The sequence below is a fragment of the Macaca nemestrina genome, chromosome 17, assembly GCF_043159975.1.
Source record: "Macaca nemestrina isolate mMacNem1 chromosome 17, mMacNem.hap1, whole genome shotgun sequence".
Classification (NCBI taxonomy): Eukaryota; Metazoa; Chordata; class Mammalia; order Primates; family Cercopithecidae; genus Macaca; species Macaca nemestrina.
This window is the reverse complement of record NC_092141.1, coordinates 83,023,013-83,048,316: the sequence shown is the minus strand read 5'-3', so window position 1 is coordinate 83,048,316 and position 25,304 is coordinate 83,023,013. Positions and strand designations below refer to the sequence as shown.

Below are 25,304 nucleotides of genomic sequence, written 5' to 3'. Positions count from 1 at the left end.
GAGTGGGCTGCTCTTTGCTGCTGGGGGACTGTCGTGCGCATCGCAGGATGCCTTTCTCATGACCACTTGATTCAGGAGTGCCCTCCCCGGTCATAGCAAGAAGGAAAAATGCCCAACACCTTTCAAGTGCCTGGGAGTTTGGTGCCATCTTAGCTGAGAAACACTGACTCCCTTCCCTTCTCCCAGACACTCTCTTGTTAGCTGTCTGATCTTTCTAAAATCAAATCATTTTCATATTTTCCTGAGAAACCTTTGCTGACTCCCAGGGACTCACTTCTCAGTCTCATTGTCACGGCCAGCATGAGGGCGTGTCTACACAGCAAGGGGCAGGTGTGGGCGGAGGGAGTGGAGGGGATGTGGGCGTTACCGCTCCTTGGCAGGGGTTGCCCCTGACCTGCAGCCTGCCTCACCCAAGCCACAGACTGTAAATCTCCTGGCTTTGCTCATAGGAGGATGTCCCCACGTGCCTGTGATGGGAAGAAAATACAGTCCTAACTCCTTAGCATGGTGCCAGAGAGTTGCAGCTCCTGCCTGAGCCGTTTCTCCTGCTCCCAGAGCCTCGTGCCCTCTTAGCACATCCCTGCTGTCCTGGCTATGATGTTCCGCCTGTGGCTTTGCATTGTCCCCTTCTCAGAGACAAAGCTGAGGTTCACACAGAGGTGATCCTCAGGCAGAGAAGAGGCCGCTTTTGCACTCCAAGGTCCACTCCCTGAAACTCTTAAAGTTACTCTTTCACTCCTTCATTCGCTTACCCATCCGTGCTCTGAGTCTGCATGCCTCGCCCCTTCTGATTTGTCCATAGCTGTGGGGGGCAGTCCGTGTATGCTGAAACCACCCCCCAACCTCAAGTGTACCCTGAGTCTCTGCCTGGGGCTGTCCCCAAAGCAGGAAGGAGTGTCACTGCAGGTGCAAGTGGAAAAGCAGGAGAATCAAACCTCAGCCGATGGGCAGAGGGAAAATGCCTTAGTCTGCGGTCTTCCAGAGGAACCATGACAGGGCACCCCATGCCTGGCTTTGCAGAGGGGCTCCAGTGGGGTTGAGTCCCATTGTCCGCAGTAGTGACAAGCCCAAGAACGCACCCCTCCTTGCTTTTCTCCCTTCCGAGTCTCACTCTCCCTGCCCCTCACTCCTGCTTCCTGGGGCCATCTCCCAAATAAACCACTTGCATCCAAGTCTTCGCTTCAGGCTCTGCTTTCAGCGGAACCTAACTGGGACCAGCATCTCCAGTTTGTCTGGCGTGTGGAGAGGACACTACATATGATGCAGGTTGAGGAGGCCAAGCACTGTCCCCTCCAGCATTCATTTCCTCCTCACTGCCCCCCACCCCAAATAGAGTGACAGCGTAGCTGGGCGACACGCCTGCCTGAGAGAGGCCCGCTAGTGACGGCCCAAGGAGGACGTGCAGGAGATCAGCTCTACTGGCTCCCCAGCTTCCCAGTTTGGAGCCAGCTTTGCTCTGCTGTCCAGTTTTGCAGAGAAGTGGTGGATTGTGTGGGGAGGTGGCGGTGATGGTGGGGAAGGCTAGGAACAGAGCCCGCTACTGTGGCGAGCAGGCCCTTTCATGGTGCAGCATGGGGTCTCCAGGAGCCTGGGGGCCACTGCACAAATTCCGGGTTAGCACCAGCCTGAAGACTCACCGCCCTGGTCAGGAGCAGCTGGCAGCAAGAGCACACCCTGATGGGCAGGCCAGGCAAAGCTTGAGGCTGGAGAACCCAAGGCTGGGAGCTTGACTGAAATTAGGGGTGCATTTGATCACCTGTTGAACTGCTACACCTTCGGAAGTGGCTTATCCACTGGGGGATTCCCTCCTTAGCCTACTCAGCACCTTGCAGGTGACAGGTGCCGAAATCAGTGCAGATAGAAATGGGAGGACCCCCAAATCAAAACCAGGAAATATTCCTGCCATTCAGCAGCTCTCCTTCCCCCTCCCTGGAGACACGTGGCAGAATTCCCTAGTATTGTCTTTGGGGGCAAATTGAGCCTGGGGCAGAGGAGGGACAGAGAGAAGGACAGCTCAACTTGGGGTAGCAGGTCACAGATTATTCCCTGATTGTAAATGTCCTGACTCCTGGCTCACCAGCTTTCCATGTAACCCCCTTCCCCAAACAACTGGCTCCCGGCCTGGATGGCCACCATATGTTTAAGATGTTCCAAGGCTGCTGTTGAGAGCCGGAAGGGCTGTTTGGGAGAAGGCACTCAGTCAAAACTATGTTTATATACACAAGCGCCGGCGTCTTTTTATTATGCCTAATTATATGCTTCTTAATGTACAGGCGGTGCAAACCATTTTTCCTTCCTCAGTGAAGTCGCAGCAGAGGCGGGTGTGAGTCTGGGTGCTTGGGGGCCAGGAGATGGCTGCTCTTGTCTCCTTAACTTGGGGGTGCTGAGCCCTGAGCATGGCAGGTCCCTCTGACAGATAAGCATGCGAGTTCGCTCTGAGAGAACAAGTTCTTCCAAGGGGATCGGGGAGCCGGGATGCAGTGGTACAACGTGGAAATGTTGTAGATCATGAAGTGAACCTCTTTGTCTTTGAGCCAAAGCCTCAGATACGCACTCCTGCCCTCATCCTGAAAGAAAATGTTAGATCCTTCCTACAAAGCATTGTTTCACCTTTGTACCCAGCGATTCTCCTCTTCTTTCTAATTTCACAAACTTAGACTCTGAAAACCTGACATGGTAAGATATGGGGACCCTATCCTGAGAGTAAAGGTTAAGCTTTAAATCATCATAATAAAAGTTTTTTGTTTATCTAGCACAGCAGTGAGGGAGAACAAGTCCTCTGGGGTCCAGGACCTGGGTTCAAATCCAAGCTCCACCGTAGCCGTGTGACCCTGGGCTTATCATTTCGTCTCTTTCAATTTCGGTTTTCTTCATTGATAAAATGGGAATAACATTAGTTCCTACATCATGGAAAGCACCTGGCACAGTCCCTGGTGCCTTGTAAAGGCTTGGAAAAGGATCCTTTCTCTTGTGGTTATGGTTCCAATAGACTGTGAGTTCTATGAGAGCAAGAGTGGGTGTCTCCCATCCTCTGCGTTCTCTCTGATACCCTGAACTTTGCTGACAGCAGCAAACGCTTGCTGAATTGTTGTTGAAAAAGGAATGAATGAACACCAGATTTGGAATCAGGGTCTGTCTTTTTTTTTTTTTTTTTTGAGACGGAGTCTCACTCTGTTGCCCAAGCTGGGGTGCAGTGGTGCAGTCTTGGCTCACTGCAAGCTCCGCATCCCGGGTTCACGCCATTCTCCTGCCTCAGCCTCCCGAGGCACCCGCCACCATGCCTGGCTAATTTTTTTGTATTTTTAGTAGAGATGGGTTTCACTGTGTTAGCCAGGATGGTTCCTGACCTCGTGATCTGCCCGCCTCGGCTCCTAGAGTGCTGGGATTACAGGCCTGAGCCACCGCGGCCGGCCAGGGTCTGTCTTTCATTTACCGACTGTGGGGCCAGGCAGTATGAGACCTCTGAGCTCCACAAATGCGAAGTGAAGAAGTCATGGATTTGCCCCATAGGCATGTGATGATGAGATTAACTGAGCGGCTCCGAGACAAAGCACGTGAAGTGTTTAGCGTGGTGCTCGGTGTCAGGTCATGTTCAATTTTATTAGGAGCTTATATTCCAGTCCGTAGCAGCTTGCTATTTTTTTTTTTTTTTTTTTTTTTTGAGACAGAGTCTCCCTCTGTTGCCCAGGTTGGAGTTCAGTGGCGTGATCTCGGCTCACTGCAAGCTCCGCCTCCCGGGTTCACACCATTCTCCTGCCTTAGCCTCCAAGTAGCTGGGACTACAGGCGCCCGCCACCTCGCCTGGCTAATTTTTTTCTACTTTTGTTCAGTAGAGATGGGGTTTCGCTGTGTTAGCCAGGATGGTCTCAATCTACCGACCTTGTGATCCACCTGCCTCGGCCTCCCAAAGTGCTGGGATTACAGGCGTGAGCCACTGCGCCCCACAGCAGCTTGCTATTTAAAAGCATTTTTATTTCCATCACCCCACATGATCCTCAAACCAACCTGTGGGCTGGGCAGTCTTCATCCCACAAATAAGAAAGAGAGTTTCAAGCCGGCCACTGGAATCCCCAAGCTTTGGGAGGCTAAAGCAGGGGGGTCGCTTGAGCCCAGGCACTTGAGACCAGCCTGGGCAACATAACGAGATCCCGTAACTATAAAATAAAAAAGCCAGTTTCAGAAAGGTGAAGTGACCTGCCAGCCACAGTGTCCAAGCCCCATGGCTCCACCCGCCCCCTACCCGCCCCGCCTTCCCGTTTGACACTTTTATTCCAGTGCAACTTATCTGGTCCTTTAAGAGTGTCCGAGACTTTTAAATGTAGGAGATGCTGGAGCTCTGTGGTGTATGTAAATCTCCTTTCTTTGAAGCCTGCTTCCACCAGGAAGGCCCCCTAGGATGAAAAGACTAACAAGTCTAGAAGGTTATCAGCCCACTTTTGAGAGCCCTTCTTTTCTGGGCCCCTACCCCAGTGGGGAAGCACACACAGACTGCCAGGCTGGTATTTATATGGAGTTCACTCCAGGAGGAGCAGACAGATTACTGTGTGTGGGGCGGGGCACTTCCCACACACTTGCTTGGGGTTTGGAGTGGGGAGGGTGGCCAGGGGCCCTGTGTATGCACTGTTTTTTTGTGTGTGTGTTTGTTTTTTGAGACAGGGTCTTGCTCTGTCTCCCAGGCTGGAATGCGGTGGCGTGATCACAGCTCACTGCACCCTTGATTTCAACAAGCAATCCTCTCACCTCAGCCTCTCGAGTAGCTGGGACCACAGGTAGTGCCATCAGGCATGGCTCATTTTTTTATTTTTGTAGAGACAGGGATATCCCTACGTTGTCCAGGCTGATTTTGAACTGGGCTCAAGTGATTCTCCCACCTTGGCCTCCCAAAGTGTTGGGATTACAGGCATGAGCCGCCGTGCCCGGCCAGCACATGATATGCTCTGTGCTGACAGATTTCTTCTGAGCTAACAGATGTTGTCCTTTGACCCATATTGACCCTGTCGGAATACCCTAAATGTTCTTATTTAGCTTTCTCTCACCAAAACGTTACAAAAGGTACGCAGTTAGAGCTGGTTTTCAGATTTACGTGGCCGTCCTGTCCTTTCTTTTCTTATTTTATTTTTTTGTTTTTTGAGACGGAGTCTTGCTCTGTCACCCAGGCTGGAGTGCAGTGGCGCAATCCTGGCTCACAGCAACTTCTGCCTCCCGGGTTCAAGTGATTCTCCTGCCTCAGCCTCCGGAGTAGCTGGGATTACAAACACCTACCACCACGCCCAGCTAATTTTTGTATTTTTAGTAGAGGCAGGGTTTCACCATGTTGGCCAGGCTGGTCTCGAACTCCTGAAGTCAGGTGATCTACCTGCCTTGGCCTCCCAAAGTGCTGGCATTACAGGTGTGAGCCACCGCACCTGGCCGATCCTGAATTTTCGTCTGCTAAACCTAGCAACCCTAAGTACTGGTGACTTCTCAGGGCTGGGGCAGCTGCAACTCCTCCCAGCTCCACTCTGCAGAGCTGGAGACCAGCCTGCCTTCCGGTCTCACCAGGAGCAAGGGAGATGCCAAGCGCCTTGGGTGCTCTGAGGAGCCTGTGCATCCACAATAAAGGAAGCATCCTTGGTAATGGGGAGATTTACCATCTGAAGGGCACCCCTCCCACTCGTAGGTGTGATTAGTTCCTAAGCACTTTTCTAGCAAGTGCTCTGTGTTTGTTCAGGGACACAGGAGGAGGCCCCCATCAATTCTCTCCCCTTCCCACCGCCCCCTGTCCCCCAGAGATTTAGTCAGGAGGTGATCTTCCCTCTCGCTTCCATTACTTTAGCGCCTGAGTTACTGAGCCATTATCCCTTTAAGAGTTCTTCATTCGACCTCAGGCAACAAAATCCAAGGAACTGCAGAAGCGCTTCCCTCTGCTCCTGGGCAGTACCTGCCCACTGGACTCTCCATTCATTTAGCTCCTTTATGGGCTGCCTCTGCCACTCATGGCTAAACAACCTTGGGTGAGACCTTAAACTCTCCGAGATTTATTTTCCTAATCTGTAAAATAAGGTGGTTGAAATAGATGCTCTCTAAGGTCCCTCATTTTCTGTGATTTCTTGCAGCCAATCTGAAGACAAAGCCCCCCATCAGAAACATAATAGAGTTAAAAGGCCATGGCCCAGCCCAAGGGGCCATCAACTTCCTCCGGCTCACCTCCCCAAACCTTGACCCACCTCATCATGCAAAGCCAGCAACTCAGGAGGTGGGAAATTGACAAAGTTAATAGAAGACAGGAAAGGACAGAGTCGGGTTGAGATTCCCTCATTCAATGAGCAACGCGCATGAGGAATTGATTTCCCCCACCTCCTGTTTACTGTGGTTTTTTCCCCCTCTGGTGCAGGGAAGAAAGGCTTTGCATCAAGATGAGTCGTTCCACAGTGAAACTGCAATTTAACCAACGTGCTTGTTATTTCAGGAGCCTGAACACCCTTCACAATAACTTGATTCCCTTGCCCTTGCTTTTCTTTGGCTTGTTTCTTTTTTCCTATAGACAAACGGAGTCTCCGAGGAAGATCAATTCCTCCTCCGTTGTAGGTTCAGGGCTCTGTGGAGGTCTCGGGGAGGGGCCAAGGTCTCCGCAGGCCTGCTCTGGTGGGAAAGCTGCTGGTGCCTCTGTTTCTCCGGAGGGGCACTTTTTTGACGAGGACGTGAGCCTCCCAGCCAGGAGTCCAAATGGCTGAGGAGCCCCAAGGAGCCACAGCGACACTTTTGCAGGCTGGGGTACCAGGAGCTCCTGCTCATGCCTTGGTCTCTGAGTAATCAACATGGCTGGTGTGGGGGAAGGGAGACCAGGTGGCTCTGATAAGGATGAAACAAAATGAATGTGTTTTCAAAGTTTCCCCCCAGGCCCCAGCAGGATTCTGCAACCCTGTAATCCTATTTTGTAAATAGATGGAATTGCCTTCTCTTTTTTAACCCATTGGAGATGCAAAGCCAGCTGCTCTCTCTCTGTCTTAATGCAACCGGTGAGAGGCGGAGGCTAGGCTGTCGATTTGTCCCGGCGCGTGGATGAGGTAAGGGAGCCACAGCGCGGTGACCTGAAACCTGTACTGTTTGCCTCTGAAGCTTGGACTAGTCGATGTGCAAACCAGTGGTCGCTTCATCCAATTCGGAATTCGACTTGGCAGACCCAGTGGGATACTGTGAGGCAGAGAGGAGAACTGGCGGCTCCTCGAAATCCGTTCCGAGTCTTTTCTGACCAAGGGTCTGGGCTGATGTTCTTGGGACAGAGACTGGGGCCGCCCACAACTGTTGCATTTCCAAAGGTGACAAGGGGACCTCAGCCAAACACCTGGCAGCAGAGCCTCATGGAGCCTCAGCATGGGGACTGGACCTTACCCCAGGCAGTGGAGCTGCTGAATGATGCGAAGGCTGGGCGCAGTGGCTCACACCTGTAATCTCGGCCCTTTGGGAAGCTGAGACAGGCGGGTAACTTGAGACCAGGAGTTTGAGACCAGACTAGGCAACATGGGAAAACCCTTTCTCTACAGAATAAAAAAAATTAGCTGGGCCTGGTGGCACACAGCTGTAGTCTCAGCTACTAGGGAGGCTGAGGTGGGAGGATCACTTGAGCCCAGGAGTTCGAGACCAGCCTGGGCAACGTGGCTAACCCTGTCTCTACAAAAAATACAAAAATTAGCCAGGTGTGGTGGTGGTGCATGCCTGTGGTCCTAGCTACCTGGGAGGCTGAGGCAGGAAGATCGCTGGAGCCCAGAAGGTCGAGGCTGCAGTGAGCTGTGATTGCACCACTGCACTCTGGCCTCGGCAACAGAGTGAGACCCTGTCTCAAAAGAAAAAAAAAAAAGATGTTAAGCAGGACACTGCCTGATGGCATATGTGTCTTAGATGCCTTTGCTGGCCACCTGGAGATGGGGATGGGTGGCTAGGAGTGCAGGAAGGAAGACCAGGTGACGGCGCTACGGGACCCCAGCTGAGAGTGATGGTGGTGGCCTTGGCAAGCGTGGCCCGAGAGCAGAGCATGGGCTCTAGGCCTGTTAAGGATGGTGGGCCGTGGCTCGGTGGTGTCTGCTTGGGCACTGGGTAGGTGACGGTACCATCCACTACGGTAGAGAGTGCAGAGGAGGAGTCAGTTTGATGAGTGGAATTTGTGACATACCACATTTGAGGTCCCTGGAACTGAGCGGCAAGGTCTGGGCACCTGTATCGTCGCGGGCACAGACGGCGCGGCATGAAGACCAGCACTTATCCAGAGGCAGAGGAAGAGGACCATCAAATTGGAGCGATTTTGATGACACATTCATTAAAATTTGTTGAATTGTTCACTTAAAGTGGTGAATGTTACGATGTTTAAGTTATACCTCATTAAGGTTGCCTTTTTTTTTGTTTTCCTTTTAAAGAAAAGACAACGAGGAGGGAGCAGCCAGAGGGGTGGAAATGGGAGCACGTGACCTCGCAAGAAGCAGGGAGGGAGAGAGAACACTGAGTCCACTCGCTTTTAGAGCAGGTGAGTGGGGTCAAAGGGCTGGAAGGTTCTGTTCTACTCAGCAGCAGGCGGCCGCGGCGACCCTCGGCTAAGCAGCCCCAGGGAGGAGGTGAGAGCAGGACCTTGATCACAATAGACTTGGGTGGGGGCTTGGCAGGGGGTCAGATTGAGTATTCTTCCGGATTCTTAAGTCATTTCCTAGACCTTTGCCATCTCCTGCCCTCAAAGACTGAGCTTAGGAAAGCAGAGTGAATTACTGGTGTTCAATAATTCACCAATAATTAGGGACACTGCTGGCTGGAGTTTGGGGACTCTCAGGACTAATTGTGAAGAGCAGTACCAGTTGTCAAAAGCCATTTATTTATTCATTTTTAAATTTTAATTTTTAGTTGTGGGGTACCTGTGCAGGATGTGCAGGTTTGTTACATAGGTAAACGTGTGCCATGATGGTTCGCTGCACCTATCAACCCACCACCTAGATATTAAGCCCAGCATGCATTAGCTACTTTTTAAAAAACTATTTTTCCTAATGCTCTCCCTTTTCCCATCCCAACTCCCAACAGAACCCCCTGTCCTGTGTCCATGTGTTCTCATTGTTCAGCTCCCATTTGTAAGTGAGAATATGCAGTATTTGGTTTTCTGTTCCTGCGTTCGTTTGCTGAGAATAACCGCTTCCAGCTTCCACCATGTCCCTGCAAAGGACATGATCTCATTCCTTTTTATGACTGCATAGTATTCCATGGTGTGTACGTACCCCATTTGTCAAAAGCTATTTTTAAAAAACAACATAATTCATAGGACAAGAGTTGTTATTGCACAGAGAGGGATGCCTTGCTAGTGGGCTGGGAGCACACCCTGGCTTGTGTCCCTCGTCTCCAACCAGCTCCCTGACAGCTCTGCGTGATCAGGCAGGAAAGGAAGGGCTTGGGACAGCTGGAGCTTTCTCCAGGGGCTGCTGCTGCGGGAAGGAGGTGCCACCACTTATCTTAAATAGCTGCTGGGGGACAGTATTCACAGTCTGCCCTTTCAGGCGTCTCTTCCTTCCCCTTTCCATTCTTCAAGGCTCCAAAGTCTTTTCTGAACTTCTTCAGTGAGTCAAGGCTGGGTATAATCTACAGCTGGAATGAGGACTTTTCTGGGAAGCCACAGGGTGTGGGGCTGAGTGAGGAAGAGAGCACCTGCCTGGCTTCCCAGAAAAGACTTTGCCCAAGGCATCCCCTGCAGCCTGCCCCAGGCCAAGAGCGACCTGGGGCTCAATGGAGCCTGAGATGAGGTAGCCCAATTTCCCAAAGGTCATTTTCCTGAAATCCAATTCACGCCATGGCCAGTCCTCCAAAGGGTCCATTTGCTGAATTTACTTGCTGCCTTCAACCCTTCCGTTTTTGTTCACTGGTTTTCATTTTGTCTTCATAACAGCATTTTAAGGGATTGACCTACAGCTGATAAGAGGTTCTTTAGGTTGTCGGGCCCAGAGGCTTGCACAGGCTATTTCATGTAATGGGGTTTATGGACAGACAAGGCAATATGAAGACAGAAACCTCATGGGGATCTGGGAGCAGCCACACTGGCAGGAAAGAACAGGAAGAGAAATGCAGCCAGCATCCTGGAGACTGAGATGAAGGTCATTTTTGATCATGGCAGCTCCGGGAGACAGGTGTCCTTACCACTCAACAGCTAGGATGCATCCTGGTCCTTACTGATGAGTGAACACGTCTGTGGCAGCTTGACCAGGTGGCTGTTGGGTTGTGTGCAACGCGAGGGCAGGAACTCTGTCCCATTCCTTACTGTGTCCCCAGTGCCCGGCACGCTGCAGGTGCTCAAGGATGTTGGTGTACATAAAACTGGCCACCTCCTCTCCTGGGGTCTTCCCCTGTAGTCTGAGGTTAGTTCCGATTCAGATCTGCCTGGCCACATGGGTTTCCGGGCAATGCACCCACATTCTTCTGCAAATCCTCCTTGCATCCCAGGAAGTGAACAGGTGGGGACAGCCACAGTCATCCTGGAGGCTCCTGCCTCCTCTCTACCAAGCCCAAGCTGCCACGCCGCTGTGGAAAATACTCCATCCCACTACCAGCCCTGGGCCCCTGCCCCCAGGGTAGTCTATCTGCAGTAGCCCTGCTGGGTTTAAGTTCTTTTTCTGAGAAATAGAGGTGGCTTTGCCCCTCAGGAGGCTGGTACCTTTGGAGCCCTGATGCCCTTTACCCAGCAGCCACTAGATAATGGGAAATCATTTCCGGTGGGAGGAAGCAGCGTGGGGCCTTCTGTGCAGTGGAGTTGCTGCTGCTAACTGCAACAAAGGGAAATGTAGGGCAGTAACCCTTCTGGCTCGCCGCTCATGCTATTGAGAACAGCACCAACCAGAAAATACCCGCTAATGGCCTTCACCCAATCTCCTTCTAGATAATGATAAATTATGTGTATTTTTAGTTTGGAATTGAATTTCATCTCTCCATTGCTGGTGTTTTTCAGGTGTTTTTTTTCCCTTCTCCCTCGGGGTTGGAAAACTAGACATTTGTGCATTTACTGTGTGAATTTATTCCTTGCCAAAAATTGACATATGGACTCATTAATTCCTTCACACTTGTTCTCACCACCCCCCAAAACACGCATCTGGCTGGACCAGGAAGGGAGCTGTATCCAAGAGGGCTCTTCTGAAGGAATCCTGCAGACCTGGGGAACAGGTGTGTCCTGGAAGCAGGAGACTGGCCCCTCTCAGTGACCATTGGTTCCCACACTTGAGTGTGCCCCCAAGTTCCCAATTCAGTCGGTTGGGATAGAATGCAAGAAGGTGCATTTCTAAGGAGCTCCTAGGTGATATTGAGGTTGCCAGGTCAGGGGACTGTACTCTGAGAACCAGTGGCCTAAATCCTTCCTACTGAAAGTGTGATCCTAGAACCAGGAGTATCAGCATCACTGGGGAGCTTGGTATAGATGAAGACTCGTGGGCCCTCACCCCGGTCTAATCAAAATTTTCATTTTAACACAATCCCAGATGATTTGAATGAATATTACAGTTTCAGAAACACTGGCCTAAATGATTTCTCAAAAATCCTTTCAGCCCAGTGGCCTCGACCTTGGATGAAAGATTAGAATCACATGGGGAGATTTTAACATTTCTCTAAGCCCAGGCTGCACCCAAGACCAATTAAGCCAGCATTTCTGGGACTGAAGTCCAGGCATCTGTGTTTTTAAAAAGCTTCCTAAGTGATTCCATGTGCAGCGACACCTGAGAACCACTGTTCTAGTTGGAGGAATCAAATCAGAAACATTTCTCGCCCACCCCTGACCTTGAACAGAGAAGGGAAGAGTTGTTCTTCCATGGCCACTCATCCATACCCACTTTTCTGGCCCAGAGAGAGTTCGGCCTTGCTTGACCCATGGTTCCCCATCTTTCCAGCGTGCCTTGCACGGGTTTTGGGAGCCCAGTGGCTGCAGCAGTGCATCCTTCTCTCTGATTTCAGTTTAGCCAACTGTGGCGGGTGGGGAGTGGGAGAAACAGCTGGGATTGGCCAAGCCAGCCTTTGCTTACCTCATTGTCCTAATTAGAGCAGGGCTCATGTCATACAGTTCTGAAATTTCACTACGTAAGTCCTTTGGAATTAAATCTGGAATGTCAAATACCGAGCGAACCTACTAGGACTCTCCTCATCCTGTGTCCATGGCAGACATCACCAATTGATCAGAGCACTCTTTCTCATTGAGCCCAGAGGTGGCTTCAGAAGACTCTTTCCTAGTCTTCCTGGGGTGCTCTAGGCAGCCGGGGCCAGCTAGACTGGGCATGGGAGATGGAAGCCACTTGCTTTCCCAGGTCGAAAACATCAGCCCCTCTCACAGGAAGACACACTGGGGTGAGAGTATCAAGTTCTTGTTGAGTGATTCATACTCTAGTAATACACACTCTAGTACGAATTACTTATCCGCTGCTTTCCAGGGTTAACCTAGAGCAGGTTTCTAAGTGGGCAGGAAGGTGGTAGCAGGGAGAGAGGTCTGAAAGGTGAGATGCTGTCCTGGGAGGCAGGGCTGCGGAAGCCCAAGTCAGCACGAGGTTTTGGGAGAAAAGAAGAGGATCCCTTCCTCTTTGTCTTCCCCTCCTCTTGCCTCCAGTGCTAGAAGGTTTTGACTGAGAAGACCCAGGAGTGAAATTCTCTTACCCCCTTCTCTGTACCTGGGGCTAGGGCTCAGTCTGACAATTTGGGGAAGGCTCTTTCCTCTTCTGTCATGCATTTCATTGCAACCAGTTCTTAGACTCAGCCAGGATGGTATAGGTGTGCAGAAAGCAAGCAGGGGGGTTGGTGGGGTAGAGGTCCCCGTGCAAAGCCTCGCATCCTGGGCAAGAAGCAGCCCTGGGGGCTCTCACGGATGACAGCGGAACACTGCAAGGCCAGCCTGAGGCTCTGTTCTGTCCAGCTGCGGGTGAGGTGAGGAGCGTGTGGGGAGGAAGGACCAGCAGGGCCCCTCCACCAATCCTGATCTCAGCACCTCCCCAGAGTGGACCTGAGGAAAAGGGAACGACATGAGAAGAAAGCAAAGAACAAACACTGGAGTGTGTCCTCCAGAGCCGCGGGAGCCTGCTCAGCAGAGGGGAGTGTGGCAAGCTGGTAGAACACAGCACCTGAGCCCGCAGGCAGGAGAGGATATGACTTTCAGGAGGAGAAGGAAAGAAGAAAATAAAGGAGATGAGCATGAAGGGGCTTCTTCTCCAGGGCTGTGCATTTATTCGTTCATCCACAAATGCAATACTTCTCATCAAACACCCACTCCCCAAAAGGCTGGAAGCTGCTTAGCCCTTTCCCGTATGGAGGAGTCCACTCTGTAGGGGAGGAGAGCAGTGGCTTGCAGGCCGTCTTGGTGCCATAGAGCTTGGGGGCAGAGGAGGTCTCACCAGCTCGACACACAAGAGGCACTTGTATCCTGGGATGGTGATGGAGACACTCAGACTGGTTCGGCCAAGAGCTTGGTCTTCAGCAAAGTGACGAAGCCTGGTCCCCACTTGCCCCAGTGCAGATGGAAGGCAGCCAGTTGGATGTATGCTCTGTAGCAGACCCTCAAGGTCAAACGATGCTAAACTAATGGAGCTTGGAGCGTCCTACAAATAATCTGCCAAGTCACGGGGAGCTGCAGAGGAAGGGAGGTTAGGCACAAGCAGCCCTAATTGCATTTCATGACCTGATGTTCATGCTGCAGAGGATGCTGGCCACCGCCGGCTGCCTGCTTCACTTCTCACCCCTTCTCTCCCCTCTTCCACTCCTCTCCCCTGCCAGGCAGGCCCAGCGAGCTCTGAACTGCCCCTTTGCAGCTGGGGAGATCAAACGGAGAAGCTGACCCTGACCTCTTTGTCTAAGAGCCTTCCTTCCATATTCTATTCGTGGGCCTTGGGTACGAGGTTGGCAGTCTCAGGCTCCATGAGTGTCCCCTGCAAGAGTGAAGGACAGTATCATGAGAAGGCTGGGCTGTGGGTCTTTGAGAAATGGTCAGAAGGAATTTAGGTGGGTGAAGAAGAGCCTCGCCTGTCTTCCTGGTTTTGTCCCTAGCATGTGAAAGGCACCCCCGGCTTTTCTGGCAGTTAAGAGTAGAAACTAAGTGTGGGATTGTTTTGTTTCTTTGTGTGGCTGTGCAAGTGGAGTTTGGATCTGTATGAGCAGTTTGACAGTGTGTGCATGTGTGCATGCATGTGTGTGTAGTATATATGTGCATGCATGTGTATATATGCACATGTGTAAGTGTGCATACAGGCCTGTGCATGTGTGTATGTGTGTGCTTTCTGGAATATCTTTATCTGCTGTGCCTGGGAATGTGTGTTGGGGTGAAGCTCTCTGCATGGACCAGGTCTTATGGATCTGTAACAGAGGAGAGGTCACCTCTGGAAGTAGAAATAGGCTACAGTCCTCATGGGAGGGGACAGATTTAGAAGCTGGAGTTATTTTTCCATCCCTTAGGTGTGGAGCTCAGTGGTGCCCTGCCCTGCCCCACTGAATGACCCTTTCCCTGAGAAGAAACTGACACCAGGAGAGGCTACCGTAAACTGAGGATGGGTTTAGTGAGGTGGTCCTGCTAAGAGGTGAGGCAGGGGGCTTAATGACCTCCGATGAGCCCCAGCTCACATGCACAGCCCCATCCATGTCCTGGACCTCTGCAGCCTGGCCCAGGCTCCCCTCATGTCCTAGGACCTTCCGAGCCCCAGCACTCATGGACGGAGGCTTTGCTGACTTTCAGTGACCTTGACTCCTCACCCTCCCCACTTAGAGAGGCTTCTGCACTGCACGGTCTGTCTTTGCCACTCCAGAGCCAGCCTTTAAAATGACCTGCTTCATCTCTGCTGTGATGGGAGTCTGAGGGGCTGAGAAGCTGCGCCTTCCATTTCCACTTTTGATGACAGCGTCAAATGCGGTGACGCGCCCACCTCTCCCCCAACCCATCCCATCTCATCCTTCAGAGTCCCCGGAAGCCCTTTCTCCCTCCTGCTCCCAGGGCTCCTGCCTGCCCTTCCCTGGCTGCCAGCAAAGCCCATCCTGCCTGGATGGATTGACCTGTTTGCTGGGGAGAGTATTTATTTCAAGAGGCATTTCACCTCCGCTTCGATGTGCTTGGCTTATTACCCATAAATATCAACTAACAGAAAAGGGGTGGCCTCTGAAAGGAGAAGTGATGTTTTGGAGGGAGACCAAGAGCAGACAAATTCCCGGGGGAATGAGGGAACTGTTCACGTGGCCTCTTTAGTGCCATCCAAAGGGGCCCTGGATGTGCCCTGCCACTGAGCCAGGCCTGGCTGTAGCAGTGTGTCCACTACGCAAGACCTGTGCCCTCCAGGACCTGGGTCTCCTGGAGCTAGATCCTAAATCAAAATCCAGCTAGGAGGCAAGGGACAGGCAGGGGTATGCGGAGGAGCTGGTTAGGAACCAGGGTTTAGAGGCTGTGGCTTGCAGGGGCTTCATGGCAGAGACCACTGTTGGAAAGGTCTTGTTGATTGAGCGGAGGAGAGGAAGGACATAGGGGTCCACTGAGGAGGGCCAGGGGCCTGTAGGGGGAGGGAAGTGTGGATGAAGAGAGCATAGGGAGCGGGTAGAAAATGCCCACAGGCAGTGAGAGGCTTTGATGTCTGGATTTCCAAACCACGCAGGGGAGTTAGAGTGGCTTTCCTGTTTGGACTCTTTGGGAAGTGAGCTTTGAGGATGGTGAAGATCTGAGGTTCTCTGCCTCAGCCAGGACAGATTATGCAGCTGACAAGGCAGACCCTGCCCAGGGATCACTCTCCTCTGATTTCACGTGGGAGTCCACCGTCTCCCAGCTGTGACCTCTGCAGGAGGGAAAGGGAGCCGACCTTGTCGACCCGTCCCTGAGTGGGCAGTTCTGTGCTGGGTGCCACTTGATCTCTCCTGGTGTCCTCTGGGTGGCCCTCGGGGCAGGCATGTTGACCTCCACCAAGCAGGTGGGGAAATGGACTCAGAGAAGGTGCAGAGATGGTCTGGGGGTGCACAGTTCCAACCGCAGTCTGGGAATTCTCAGGCAGGGCGGTGGGACAAGGATGCCTTCATTGAGGTCGTGCTCTTGGACGCCTTCACTGAGGACGTGCTCTTGGCTGCCAGGCAGTTTAGAGGCACCGTCTTCTCTCTCTTCTTGCCTTCCCTGGGAATGAGCATTTCCTCTGGAGGCCTTAGAAACAAGACAGACTCTTTCCCACTGGGATGCTCAGGCTAAGGTGATCCTGCCTGGAGGGGAGTAGAGGGGACAGTGTGAGACCTTCCCAGCCAGGGGGGAGATGCAGCCAGGTGGCCCCGTGTCCTCTGTGGAGCCAGGGGAGCAAACCCCCCACGTGCTCTCAGTAAGGCCTGTGTGGAGGCAGTGGGAGGTACCATCTTGACTTTCAAAGGGACTACGGGATGGAGGAGTGTGTGTGTGAGTGTGAGAGTGTGTAAGTGTGTGTGAGAAAGTGTGAGAATGTGAGTATGTATGTGTGTGCAAATGTGTGTGAGCGTGAGTGTGTGTGCAAGTGCATGTGTGAATGGGACCATATGGGAGAGTGCGTGTGTGTGTGCAAATGTGAGAGTGTGTGTATCAAGTGTGTGGATATGTGAGACTGTGTGAGCATATATTAGAGTATATGTGAGTGTGATTGTGTGAGTCTGAGTGTGTGGGTGAGTGTGAGCATATGTGACAGGGTGTGTCTGAATGTGTGTGTTAGTGTGTGTGAATGTGTGTGAGAATGTGTGTGCATGTATGTGTGAATGTGAGAGTGTGTGAATGTGTGAAAGTGTGTGAATGTGTGAAAGTGTGTGTATGAGTGGTCTATGAGTGTGTGACTGTGACAGTGTGTGAGTGCATGTGAGCATGAGTGAATGTGTCTGAGTGTATGTGTGGGTGAATTGTGAAGGTGAGTGTCACATGTGTGATTGTGCATCTGCATGAATGTGTGCGTAAATTGTGGGAGTGTGTGTTTGTCAGTGTGAGTGTGCATCTGACTATGTGTCCGTGTGTCAGTGTATGTGTATCTGTGTGAATGTGTAAGCATGTCTATGAGTGTGTCAGTATGGTGAGCATGAGAGTGTGTGTGTGCATCTGTGTGTGTATGAGTGTCAGTGTGAGTATGTCAATGTGTGTCTGTGTGTGCAAATGTGTCTAAATACAAGTGTGTCTGTGAGTGTGCATTTGTGATGGTATGAGTGTGTCAGTGTGTGTGTGAATGTGTATGCATTTCTGTGTGTGTCAGGGTGTGTCTGGTGGGTATGAGGGTATGTGAGTGTGCATCTGTGTGGATGCGTGTGAGTATGCAAGTGTGTGTGTGTGTGTACAGAGGCTGAACCTCACCAAGCATCATCCTCTGAGGGCCAGGGCGAGCTGCCCTCAGCCAGTCCTGCCTGGATCCCTCCACACACTGAAGGCAGAGCCGCCCGACTCATGGGTCAGCAGGTGGGAGGGAGGGAGGGAGTCCTACAGTGACCATCAGCCCACGAGGACTTTCCCAGGGGGAGGTGAGTGGCCCTTCCTCTTTGCTCCAAGATCCTCCTTCACCACTTTCCCACTCCCCTGATGCATCCCAGGGCTGACCCCAGACCCCAGTAGAGGTTGCTATTAAGGCCCCTCACTCTTCCCGAGCCCCTAGGGACAGGCATGGAACCCACACCTGACCAATCACAGGGCCCATCCCCCGTACAAAAGTGATCAGTCCGAGGGGGGTGCGGGGCATGAGAGCAGGGCCAATCAGAGTCCTTCCTTTGAGATTGGGCCATGGATCCTGCCAGCAGGAGCTTTTCTCGAGGGATGCGGGAGTGGGAAGGTGTGAATGTGAGGTGTCTGGTGGCCGTCTTCATCAGTGCGGAAGAGAGCCTGTCTGCGACCAGAGACAAGCGCAGATGAAAACTGGGTAGGGGTGTGTGGGAGAGGAGACAGATGGATGGAGTCATGGATGGAGTTGTAGACAGAGAATTGGTCCCAAAGTCCTGGTCCCCACAGTCTTTTCTTTAATTATGTGAGCTGTCCCAGAATCCTCTTAGCTACAAGAGCCAATAAATCCCCCTTTTGCTTAAGCTAGTTGAGTTCAGTTTCTGTCACTTGCAAATTCCAGAGTTCTGAGTGATTTATCAGCCTCCGCAGGGTTGTGCCCAGTCCCACTGTGCAACCTTATCACTCTGCTGCGGGGGCGGCATTATGTGCATGGGCTCTTCTCTCCTTCCCCTGCAAAATGAGAGTCTGATGTCCACTTTCAAGTGTCTCTGTCCCTCCCCGTTTCCCTACTTGGTCTCCAATCTTCTCCCTGCTGCAGAAATATAGTAGTGTACTTGGAGAAGTTTCCAAATGCCTGGGCATGAAAAAGGTTGAGAAACCCTGAGTGAAGACACAACTCAGGTTCTGCTGGGTTCTGCTGGGTACTCTGACCTTGAGGACCGAGGGAGCAGGCATCCTGCACCATGGTGTTCTGTTTTCATTTGTTTTTGTGGAGATGGGGTCTTACTGTGTTGTCTAGGCTGGTCTTGAATTCTCAGCCTCAAGCAATCCTCCCTCCTCGGCCTCCCAAAATGCTGGGGTTACAGCCATTGCGCCCGGCCCCAGTGCTCTACTTTTCTTGACATGGAAGCTACTTCATTCACAATATCCCTTCCTTCACTCTCCTTGTTTATATTCAATGACATGAATATTCATTATTAGGCTTCAGTTTATTGATTTTATTTTATTTTTCCAAAATGGAAATATCTGGGATTTCCCCCCTCTTTATCACAGTAATTCACACTCATGATAATAATAGTAAAATAAAACCAAGTTACGAAAAGTGGAAAATTTCCTGACTTCAGTGCTGGCCTGTGCTATAATTAATGCTACCTGTGTGCCCTGCAAGGCCTATCTTGAGTTTGGTTTCTCACATGAGCCCTTCCAGCAAACTTGTGTACGTCTCTCCCCTTCTGGCCACTTGGCCCCTCTGGTAAGCCTGGCCTCTTTTGTCCCCAGACCACGTTCTAGAATTGTAGAATCCTGGCAAGAAAATGGCAGCTCGTCCAGCCTTCTGTCCAGTGGAACAGCCCCAGCCAGAGCAACTGACAGATGGTGAGCCGCTGATGTCTGCACACGGCCGAGCCGGGCAGCTCACTACTTTCTGTGGCAGCCCTTCTACCATGGGGCAGCTCTAATTGCTGGAAAGTTCTTCCCTTTATTTAGCTGAAATCTGGCACCAGGATGCCCTTGGTTGAAGGCCTGTCCTCTGGAACACCACAAAGTCAATCTGTTATTCTTCCACATGACAGTTTTCACACTGTTGAAGACAGAACATCCCTCGTGGATTTGCTGTTTCCCTGGTTAAACACCCTGATTTCTGAAAAAACACATCAGAGGAAGAACAGCGTGAGTGCCCTCACTGACCTGGTTTTCTCCTGGTCATGCTCTCTGTCTGAGTCCATTTTGTGTTGCTATCACAGAATACCACAGATGGGTAATTTAGAAAGAAAAGAAATTTATTTCTTACAGTTCTGGAGGCTGGGGAGTCCAAGGTCATGGGGCCTGCATCTAGTGAGAGCCTCTATGCTGCATCATCCCATGGCAGAAGGTGAAAAGGCAAGAGAGTGTGAGGAAGCAAGAGGGCAAGCGGGAGTTGAATTCACTTTTATAACAAGTCCACTCTCACAATAACTAAACTTTTTCTGGGATAATAACATTAATCCATTTGTGAGGACAGAGCCCTTATGACCTAATCTACTCTTAAATGTCCCACCTCCCAACCCTGTTGCATTAGGGACTAAGTTTCAAACACATAAACTTTGGGGGACACATTAAAACCGTAACACCCTTTAGTATTCATCTTAAAGTGTGATACCTGGCTAGAGCAAAATTTTCCAGGGGAGTTTGACTCCAGGAATCAGCCAATGGGATGTGGTGATCCCACGCTGCAAACTTGGCACTGCATGTGCAACAAAATCACTGATAGCATTACACAAATACCTGGGTCCCATCCCCAGAGATTCTGGATCAGTAAGTCTGGGGTTAAGCCCAGGAATGTGTGCTTTTAAGAAGAGCTTCATAGCCCATTCTGTCCAATGGTTGTTTTTCTGCAGGAAAATAGAGATGTGTAGATAAGATGTGCTGGGCATGGCACTGTGAAGCCAACATATTAGTCAGGACTCACTTATTTGCAAGTGATGGAAATCAACTTAATCAGCTTAAGCAAATGGGGAATGTATTGGTCCAGGAGCTCTGATGGATTCTGGGACAGCAGTAGGAACTTGCCTTCAGGGATGAGACTGAGTCTCCAAATCTCTTGCTCCTCTGCCTGCCATCTTTTGTTTGGCTTCACTCTGGAAAATGATCTCTGCTGTGGTGAGAAACATGGCCACAAGTAGCCCAAATTCATATTTTCCAAGCTTATCAACCTCAATTGGAAAATAAATTTTGTCTTTTAGTATCTTTAAGTTAATTCTAGGGAAGGATTTTTATTGGACCAACTTGAGTCTTCCTTTAACTGATCACTGTGTCATGTAGATGGCATATTTTTATCGGCTCATGGACTTACCACTTCCTTAGATTGGAGAAGGTTCAGCATTGGGTGAGGGAGAATGAACCATCAGGAAAATGATGCTGGGCACATGCCCACTATAGTCAACCTACACAAAGGGCTGGCTAGATTTTTCTCGGGGAAAGAAAGCTTTGTTGCAACTTTTAGATGGAGGCAACATTCTTCCAGTAATAACCAGATGTTTTAAAGACCTTAAGGTCACCAGATTAGGATGATGCTACTGGGATGAAAATAGGAAGAAATGTTGGTTCAAATACTAGTTCAGTAAGTTACGAAACTTGATTTATGCCTGCAGAGACTGGTGATCACATCTGTCTTGAATTAATCTCTACTTTCACTGGCACAAACCTTGTCTCATCAGTCAGACTGAAAACAGCTCAAAGCCTGGAATTACAAGATACACAATTTTTATACTTCTTAAACTCAGTGTCCAGTATGTTGCTGGTTACCCAGTAAATAGAATGCAAATAATATATTTCACCTCTTTAATGGACACAGCTTTATGTCTGCCTACATTCTCTAGTTTGTGTTCCCTCCCATGAAAGGCCTAGGTCTGCTATGGTTTGAGTGTGTGTCTCAAAATTCATGTGTTGGAAACATAATCCCCGGTGTGACATTGTTGAGAAACAGGACCTTTAAGAGGTAATTAGGTCATGAAGACTCTGCTCTCATGAATGAATTAATGGCATTATCACAAGAGTGGGCTCCTGATAAAAAGGATATGTTTGTCTCCGTTTCTCTGTTGCTTATGCTCATGTGCACTCTCTTGCTTTCCCACCAACTACCATGGAATGATACAGCAAGAAGGTCCTCACAAGATGCCAGCCTCATGCTCTTGAACTTTTTGGCCTCCAGAATCATGAGTCAAATAAACTGCTATTGTTTATAAATTTCTCAGTCTGTTGTTTTCTGTTAGAGCAACACAAAATGGACTGAGACAGAAAATTGGTAGTGAGAAGTGGTGCTATTTTTTATAACAAATACTTGAAAATATATAAGCAGCTTTGGAACTGGGTAATGAGTAGAGGCTGGAAGCATCTAGAGAAGCTGGTTAGAAAAGGTCTAGATTGCCATGAATAGAGCAGTAACAGTGATTCTGCAGAGGGCTCGGAAGAAGAGAAGAAATGTGGGTAAAGTCTGAAACTTCTTAGAAATTACTTAAGTGGTTGTGATCAGAATGTTGGTAGAAATATGGATGGTAGAGGCCATTCTGATGAAGTCTGAGATGGAAATGAGAAAGAAGGTATTGGGAACTGAAGTAAAAGCTATCCTTGTTATAAAGTTGCAAAGAACTTGGCTGAATTATGTCCATGCCTGAAGGCCTTATGGAAGGCAAAAATTAAGAATGGTGAACTGGGATATGTGGCAGAAAAAATTTTTAAGCGAAATAGTGAAGAAGCTGTCTACTTTTAACCACACACAGTAAGAGGAGATAAATGATTTGAAGATGGAATTTATAATTAGCAGAAAAGAAAAGAAGAATGAAAAGATCTTAAAAATTTTCAGCCTGATCATGTGAAGAATGAAAAAACATGTTTAGGAGAGCAAACTAAGGATGTGGCTAAGTGACCATTTGCTAAGAAGATCAGTACTGACAGAAGGAATCACCAAGACAATGGGAGAGTGAACCTACTGTGGTTTGAATGTCTCCTCCAAAAGTCACATTGAAATTTAATTGTCAATATAACAGTATTGGGTGGCAGGAACTTTAAGAGGTATTTAGGTAATTAAGAGGGCTTTTTCCTCATGAATAGATTAATGCTATTATTGAAGCAGTGGTTTAGTTATTGTCAGAGTGGGTTCCTGATAAAGGGATAAGTTTTGCCCATTTCTTTCTGTCTTGTGTGCAAACTTCTGTGTTCCACCCATATACCACAGGATAATCATTCCCTGATGCCAGCGCCATGGTTTTGGACTTCCCAGCCTCCAGAACCAAATAAACTTCTTTTGTTTATAATTTACATAGTCTGTGGTGTTCTGTTACAGTAGCAGAAAACAGACTAAAATAGACTCCAAAGGCATTTCAGAGATCTTTGAGGCTACTCCTCACATCACAGACTGAGAACTCTAGCAGGGCAGAATGATTTTGAGGGATGGGCCTGGGGTACCCTTCATGGGCTTGCGGCCCAGAGCCACACTGGGCTTCTGTTCCCCACATTCAGGTGCAGAGCTCCTCAGCCACCCCAGCCATGGCTTAAGTAGGCCCAGATGTGGCCTGACTCACTACTCCTGAATATACAGGCTGTGAATCTTGACAACATTCACACGGTGCTAATTTTGCACATGCACAGAATACAAGAGCTATGAGGGCATGACCTTCTCTACCTAGATTTTAAAGGATGTTGTGGACAGTCCAGGGCTTCAGCCACAGACTTGTCACCAGAGGCAGAGCCACTATAGAAAGCCCCTACTAGGGCAATGCCAAGTGGAAATGTGAAGTCAGAGCTATGACAGAGTCCCCCCTAGGGCAATGCCTATTGGAGCCATGAGAGTGGGGCCACTCCCAGGACCCTAGAACTATAGAGCTACTAGCTTGAGCTTGCAGCATCGGACTAAGAGAGCTGCTGGCGGCCAGGCGCGGTGGCTCATGCCTGTGGTCCCAGCACTTTGGGAAGCTGAGGTGGACAGATCACGAGGTCAGGAGTTCAAGACCAGCCTGACCAATATGGCGAAACCCCTCTCTACTAAAAATGCAAAAATTATCTGGGTGTGGTGGTATGCACCTGTGGTTCCAGCTGCTCGGGAGGTTGAGGCAGGAGAATCACTTGAACCCTGGAGGCAGAGGTTGCAGTAAGCTGAGATTGTGCCACTGCACTCGAGCCTGGGCAACAGAATGAGACTCCATCTCAAAAAAAAAAAAAAAAATGCTACTGGTCTGAGACTCCAACCCGTGAGGGCTGCTGAGTGAACTGAGCCCAGTAAAACCATGGTTGTGGGGCCCAATCTTTGTCCTAGTGTTTCCAGAAGGCAAGGCATGGAGTCAAGAAAGGTTATTCAGAAGACTTAAGACTTAATGTTGTTTTCCCCATTGGGTTTTGGACTTACTTGGAGCCTATTACTCATTTCATCTTGCCTATTTCTCCCTTTTGGAATGAGAGTGTGTATCCTACGCCTGTCCCACCATTGTATTTTGGAAGTAGATAACTTGTATTGATTTCACACCTCATAGCTGGAGGAAATTTGCTTTAGGATGAATCATGCCTTCCATCTCACCCACATCTAATTTAGGTGAGACTTTGGATTTTGGATGTTTGAGTTGATGCTAGTATGAATTAAGACTTTGGAGACTATTAGAATGGGATGACTGTATTTTGCAGGGTGAAGATATACATTTGGGGGCCAGGAGTGGAATGTTGTAATTTGAACACATCCCCCAAAATTCATGTATTGGAAGTACAATCCCCAATACAATAGTGTTGAGAGGTAGGACCTTTACGAGGTGACTAGGTCATGAGGGCTCTGCTCTTCTGAATGGGTTAATGGTATTATTGTGGGAGTGGGTTCCCGATAAAATGGCTAGGTTAGGTTTGGTTCCTGATAAAATGGCTAGGTTAGGTTCCTTTCTCTCTTGCTCTTATTCGCACATACTCTCTTGCCCTTCCCCTTCTGCCATGGGATGACATGGCAAGAAAGCCCTCATCAGATGATAGCACTGTGCTCTTGGACTTTCCAACCTCCAGAACCATAAGTCAAATAAATTTATATTGTTTATAAATTACCCAGTCTGTGGTATTCTGTTATAGCCACACAAAATAGACTAAGACAAGGTCTAACATATTTTTGATGTCATAGCCTCAAGTTAATACTGTACCTGAGGGTAAGAGAAATAGTTAGCTGACCAACAAAAATGTGTTCCACATCCATGGTGTATCACCATTTCTGGAAAATAGCTGCTCAGTCATGGATTATATTTTCCAGCCCCTCTTGCATCTAGGTAGGTCCATATGATTAGTTCTCACCAATGGAATTTGGATGGAAATGATGCATATTACTTCCAGGCCAAGGTGGTTGAGCATTGGGTGGGAGATTCTCCATGTTTTCTTTCTTTTCTCATCTTTCAGCTCAATATAGAGAATCCCTAACAGAGGACTTCCAGGATATCCTAGGGACAGCAGAGCCTCAAGATTCAGGGAGGATCCTGGATCCCTGAGTCACCACTTGGAGGAGAGTCTCCTAGAAGAACCAATTGATCAGCAACATCTACATTCAACTTGATGTGAGTGAGAAATAAACCACTGAGCAGTTTTATGAAACCACCAAGATTTTGGGGCCAGTTGCTAGCATTAATTACCCTAATTACTACACTCAGTAGGCTCAACTGGCATTCAGTGTTGCTCCTACTCCCCCTTTCTGTGTCAAATTACCCCAGAGAACAGTTGAACTTCTCATCTTAACCATTACCAAATCAGATTGTCTTGGTGATTTTAGTCTGTGCTGGGCTCTGTAAGAAGGGGGGGTGCCATGTCTGGGTCTGGTACAGACTGCTCTATGGTTGATCATTTTTATTGTATTTATTAATTCTTTTGCCCATTCATTCACTTATTCCTTTATTAGTTCAGCCTAGTGTGCCAATTGAGTACTAGAGGTGGCATAGTTCTCTGCTGGATTTTTTGCCCAGCTCTGTGGGCCAGTGGGCCACACTCCCCAACACAGGTGTGGCTGTGGCACCTCTCAACACACCTTTTCCAGTTTACAGTTGGACACCATGCAGGGTGTAGTACAGTAAAACATCAGAAGCCACACCAGTTATTTTAAACAAGATAATTTAATAGAAGGACTTGGAGTATTGGAGAACTGCAAAAGTTCTGTGATACTTACGAAGCAATCATAAAGGTA

General features: G+C 49.5%; 1 long non-coding RNA gene across 7 annotated transcripts in view; it reads left to right on the top strand.

Annotated features, from left to right (window-relative positions):
* The window catches only part of LOC105469110 (uncharacterized), a 46,045-nt gene extending 21,361 nt beyond the window's left edge, over positions 1 to 24,684 (top strand). For all 7 annotated transcript variants that reach the window (XR_979820.2, XR_011616007.1, XR_011616005.1 and 4 more), the window contains 2 exons: positions 8,391 to 8,497; positions 24,530 to 24,684. This is a non-coding gene — a long non-coding RNA (uncharacterized lncRNA). The remainder of the gene's footprint in view (positions 1 to 8,390; positions 8,498 to 24,529) is intronic.
* The last annotated feature ends 620 nt before the right edge of the window (positions 24,685 to 25,304 follow it).